This window comes from Sylvia atricapilla, chromosome 1 (assembly GCF_009819655.1).
Source record: "Sylvia atricapilla isolate bSylAtr1 chromosome 1, bSylAtr1.pri, whole genome shotgun sequence".
In the NCBI taxonomy this organism is placed as follows: Eukaryota; Metazoa; Chordata; class Aves; order Passeriformes; family Sylviidae; genus Sylvia; species Sylvia atricapilla.
Genome location: NC_089140.1, coordinates 143,099,331 through 143,105,330, shown reverse-complemented (window position 1 = coordinate 143,105,330; position 6,000 = coordinate 143,099,331).

The following is a 6,000-nucleotide window of genomic DNA, read 5'->3' as shown; positions in this document are numbered from 1 at the left end:
GCTCTTTGGGGAGTTTTTACTGCTCCAATTTTGATTTTGATGTTTGTCCTGTAGCTGCCCTGTTATTCCTTGAATGGCATTACTACATTACTACATTCTGCTCTTGGATATTTCCAATAAGTTTTCCTGCAAATTTGTGATTTTCATCTGCCTATACACAAGCTTCACTTCCTCATCTTATGGATAATACTTCAAAACTTTGCTGCTAGAGATAATATTTCAAAACTTTGCTGCTAGAGACAGCAAATGCAAAAAAGTCTTGATGTAAGGCTCAAGATGTCAATTCAAGCTCATGTAAATACAATAGATGCATGAATTTCTGTTCTGGTCAGTATCAAAGGCTTCTTGCCATCCATGTAGTTACACATAAATGTGAGGTGGAGGAGTAAAAGGCAGTTTCTCAGGTGCCTCCAACTGTGGAAATCTCATATGATTTATTCGACCATTCTAGTTCCTGGCACTCAGGATGATTTTTTCTGAACTTGGCCTCACACTTTCTTGATGGACTTTCTGTTTGCCAGCACATTTTTGACATAGGAAGTGTCCAGCACTGAATATTTTGTCATAGGTATGAGTATAGAAGACCAAAGCTTCTGTTTCTGTGAGCATCACTGATGTTTCTGTAGCACCTAGAGACTTTGAAGCCATTGTACAACATGTTGCAAATGAAAAACATGTTCTCTGTCTCATAATTAAATGGTTCATTTTTGCCAGGGAGCCTAAAACAGTGTAACGGGCTCATTTTCATTGATGACTTCCTCAATGTGGCTGCATTTTCTGATAAGCTGTCAATTATCTCATTATTTTCAATTAGTAAACACCCTTAAGAAACTTTCAATTAAGTGTTTGATCTGATTTTTAGTACTAATTTAAAGGAAATGGTGTCAATACATTTGCTATTTCCCAATAAACCAAATATTCAATGACAGCGAAGGGGTTTATTAAAATTACAACTACAGTTAAAAGCAGAGATGATATTCCAGATGGAGAAAAGAAAAGGAAACTGTTTTTCACTAATAAAATCAAATTAGCCTTAAGTGGAAGTGAGCAAAAGTAAGCCTGAGGAGGAGGGCTTCTAAATATCAGAGCACAATGAAAAAGATACAGAAATGCAAGTGGAGAAATAAAACTATAACATTTTTAATTTGAAACTGGTGCTAGTCTCAATGTATTTAGCATAATTCTTACCACCATGAAAGTTGTAACTTATGAAGAAGTTGCTGCTGGTACGGAAAATAATCATAGGAGGAAGTATAGAGTAGATTTAGAAATTCACACACCCACATGTTCTCCTTCTGTCCTTCTACCCCAATTGTGTTGGTCATTTTTCTCACAGAACTTAGTTTATTTTGCTTTCTTGATCAGTATCTGGTCATGGTCTTGGCTGGGGAAAATTTCATGTTTCAGCTTCATAGCCCCTGCATTGAGAGCAGATGTGTTCCACTCAGAAGCTCAGCAGGATAAAATTGTCCAGTGCTTAACTTATCCTAAATCCACTGACTCTTCTTATGAGTAGATTTTTTTGTCCTTCAATGCACCAAACCTTGCTTTTCCATTTCCACCACATGAATATTTTTTGCCATTTCTTATTCTTCTGACTCTGAACAGGCTTTCGTGCAGTCAAACCATCAGTGTCTTCCTTTTATACTGCTTTTATTGACAACTGAGCCTGGTGCACACTTCCGTGGTATGGGGGGAGATAAGGCTCTTGATGCCAATCAGTCACTCTACACAGGAGATACAGCACTCCTCTAACAAATATTTGACTAACCTTTCTCTCAGCCATATATATCTGAGTGAAACTCTATAAAATTCAGTGACCTACCAGATCCATGTGATTCTTGAGGTAGAGGACTTACTGGAAGTTTTAAGGTGGGAAGAGTGGGGCAAAGAAAAAAAATCAAATTAATGACCTAAAATTTCAGCTGGTATGAATTAAGAAAACTTCACTGAAATTAGGAGCCACGTCATTTTACTTTAGTTAAGAATTAGATTATAGAAGTTAATATTCCCAGAACTTCTTCTGGTATAAATCTTGGAATTGAAAATTATTTCAGTCAGCCAATGATTTGGCACCGAGTTCAGCCACTTAATGGGTTCAGGATAGAAAAAGTCATATATGAAAGGCCAGATGAAGTCAATTCACACTGATGTTTCCAGTGGTTTTAGTGTAACTCTTTCATCTTTGGAGAAGACCTGACTTTTAAAAGATCACCTCTTTACTGACTTCGTATGAATGTCTTACTCTCAGCTTGACTGCCAATCTTTTGTAAAAGGATCACTCTTAGAGGGTGAAAGCAAAGAAAAAATTTCTTCAGAAGCCAAAAGAGGTGGGCAGAAAGTCAGCTGGTTGGAAAATCTGAGAAAATAACTTAAATGGATGTTGCTTGAATGGGACCATGGAGCAGCCCACAGTGAGGAGTGCACAGTGGCACACCAGCCTACTGCAATTCCATATAAATCCAGCTAAAACCCTAACGGAGATGAAGATCTCTTTCACATTCCTAAACTATTAATGTTGGAATAGGAAGCAAGACTTGAGATTTAGACAATTAGGTTCCCAAGTCTGAAACATGCATGCAGAGCTTGCTACCAAGGAGCGGCCAAAAGATATCAAACACATGTGGATGTGCCTCAGGATCCAGCTGCCCTCATCACACTTTGTCTGTGCTATGTTCCAATGTCTGGCATGTGGTGACAATGCAAATTTAAAATGAGAGGCACTATTCAAAATTGGAGAGAAGGAACTGACTAATGGGAAGATGACAATGGCTTGTGCACAAAGTGGAACTTTTGTGTTAGAGAGGATATTTTTGGAGTTCCTCAGAATTGGTCTGAAGACTGATGTGACAGGAATTTCATGAATAGCATTACAAAAAAAAAAAAAAAAGCCCCAAACCAACAAACAAACAAAAAAACTCTAATGTAAATGGAATTTGCTGATAGGAAGTTTGAAATATCTAGCATTATTGATAAAGAAACAAAAATATGAAGAAATCATACAGAAAGCAGCAGAACAAATTTAGCATTTCCCTTACAAGTCAATGCAAAAAGGATACGTGGATCAATGGTATGGGTATATTAATGCAAATCTGCAACAATATGGGTGGATCCTGCTAAGATTCTTGCTCACCAGTCTGAAGGAAGAGACGAATCCATCAGATAAGTTGGCCTTAGCGCAAGCATCTCATTGAGGGTTGACCCGACCTCCAAAGTCACCAATATTGAAAATAATTGGGGACAGGGGTGCCCTATATGCAGCCAAACATTCCTGAATTTTCTCCATTTTATATGGAGAGATGCTTTCAGAGACATGAAGCATAAATCATTACCTTGTAGAGGCTGCAGTGCAACTCAGCAAGGACTGGGACTCATTTTTGTGCTGATGACTTTTTGCCTTTGTGTCTTTGTGTATTTCCTTCCTTTTTCACTATCTCCTCAGAGAGAAGGAAGCAATAAGGGCAGGGTCTGTCTGCTGGGCACTTAAAGAGGAACCCAAGGGACATTGCAACCAGTGACCTGCACTCCTTAGTCAGTCTGGGACCGGCTGGTGGGTGTGAGAGAGGGAACAGGTCAGACAGACCAGCATCCCTGACTTAGGCTGTCTGGTGGCCCCAGCAGGGTGTTAGAGCACAGCCAGTGAGTCAGAGAGGAGAAAACAATGCTCTAGAGCCAGGTGGGTGCAAATCAGACTTTCAGCCTGTGAGGGTGGGTCCCACAGCCATTGCTAGTGCTGCCAAAAGGCTGAATGAGAAACACCACCCAGGTGTCCATCACTAATCCCTGCTGTCTGAGCTACTGGCAGTCTCACAGGGGTCAAAAATCAAAAATCTGGCTTAGAAGACAGCAAACCCCAAGGCACCCACTAGATAAATTTATCCTGCAAGCCTGGCACACACATGCTGCAGGGCCGGGCATCCTGGAAATACTTGCTAATATCGCCCAACATATTCATTTGGGATGCAGGAGGCACACACACAGATGAATGCACTATCTGGGAAAAACACAGCTCTGACAGGTGTACAGAAGCCTCTACCCTGGAACAGAAACACAAAGCCACACCTGCAGGCTTCCATCAGGCAGAATAAATTGCAGTTTTGGATAATAGCCCTTGGGCATTAGGGCAAACCAAGCAGATCAAACCTTGAAGTGTTTCCCCTTAAGGTATAAAACTCAGAGGGGTTGGGGTTTGCCCTAAAAACTGGGTTTTTGCATTAGCATTGGTTCAGTTTTAAGCAAATAATTTTAAATGTGGTTTTTTTGTTTGTTTGTTTGGGGTTTTTTGGTTGGTTTTGTTGTTGTTGTTTGTTTGATTTTGTTTTTGGTTTTGGAGGGAGGGTTGATTCACAACAGATTTTTCATCTGTGCCAATATGTCTAATGTAAGAAATTGTAGGCACCAAGATCTACAGGCTGAATATCTTAGAAGCAAAGGAAGAAAAACATAAAACACTATCATTTCAACTCCAGGGAAATTAAGCCAAGGTCCATAGATTTCCCGCTCTCCACTGCTTCTTGCAAACAAGACAAATATGCCTGAGCAGTTAACAACTCACTACTCCAGGAAGTGAAATTGCCCCTTATAAGCCTAAAGCTTCCACTGAAAAAGAACATCTGAAAGTACTGCTGAACACAACTGCTAAGACTCATTTGGCTCAGAATTTTCAGTCAATCCATTAACCCAACAGTGACAGACCTGCAAGTTCCTACTTAGCCACATCCCCCTAGTCTTAAGTTATTCAAACATAAAAGTTTGGTTCAGACCCATTCCCAGTGAAGATGTTATCAAAACTAAAGATGACTTACACTGCTGGTAAATCTATTACTCAGAAAGTCTACTTGTCTGGTTTCTTGTCAGCCTACAGAGCTTTTTTGTTGTACCTTTTTTTTTGACAGTGTAGTAACATTTTCTTTCTTCAATGCTTCATTAGCTTGTCTTACTCATGCAATTTTCCCCATTTTACTTCATGTAAATCAAACTACTCATCAGCTCCATAAAGCCATTGGTGTACAAAGAGCCTTCTATTAAAAAAATAATCACATAGTAAAAAAACTAGGAAAAAAATCCCTTTAAACTTATGCAGGTAATATAAGTTGTTGGAGAACTATTCATAAGAGATATATAAAGCTAAAGTCTCTTATGAGGCTAGAAGGACATGGGAAGAATTTTAAAAGGATTAAATTCTTTACTATGTGGCTGAGGTAGGATGGTCAGGAAATATTTTGCATACTAAAGGATTTTTGCCTTACTATACCTGTTTTTTCTTTCTTTTAGCAAGTGTGGCTAATGGTGCTCACACTTCAGTGCCTTAATCCACCTGCTAAATATTTTCATCTTAAAAGGATGTGTAATAAGCAGAATATTCTGTTTTTCACCAGCAGAGACAGGTGAACTGCAAACAGTTTACAGCTTTGCATGTGAGTATTTTCTTGTCTCCTGAAAGATCCAAAATGACAGCAGAACTGAGCTCTGGGGCTGTCAGTGCAGAGCTGAGTTTGGCTGTGACAGAGAGGTTTTCATGTGAGCCCTGGACTCACCACAGCCATGGAAAATGGACATGCACAGGTCAGGTGAAAGGGAGAGTGAAATCGGGGTCTGAGCTAGGACAGGACAGGAGATGCCCTGCCAGAGATCCTTCTCCTGCCTGGCTATGTCCCCACTGAGGACAAGCTTCTCCTTACATGTGTAAGCAGGATGATGATGCAGGGCAGAGGTGTAGAAAGCAGAGGGAGGGGTTGTGAGGATCCATGCCCTAAACACCCTTGTGAATCACAGAGTCTGAAAAAAGCAGCTCACCTAGAAAAAAACCCCAGTTTTTCATTTATGAATCCTGTTATACATCTGATGACTGATATTCAGATGCATAGATACATGTGCATGGACACACAATTCAGTATTTTTCACATTTTACCCCTGCTCTTTATCCTAACATTAAGATAGAGTCAAATACCAAGAAAAAATCACACCATTAAAGCAATAAGAAAGCAAATGGCTGAAAGC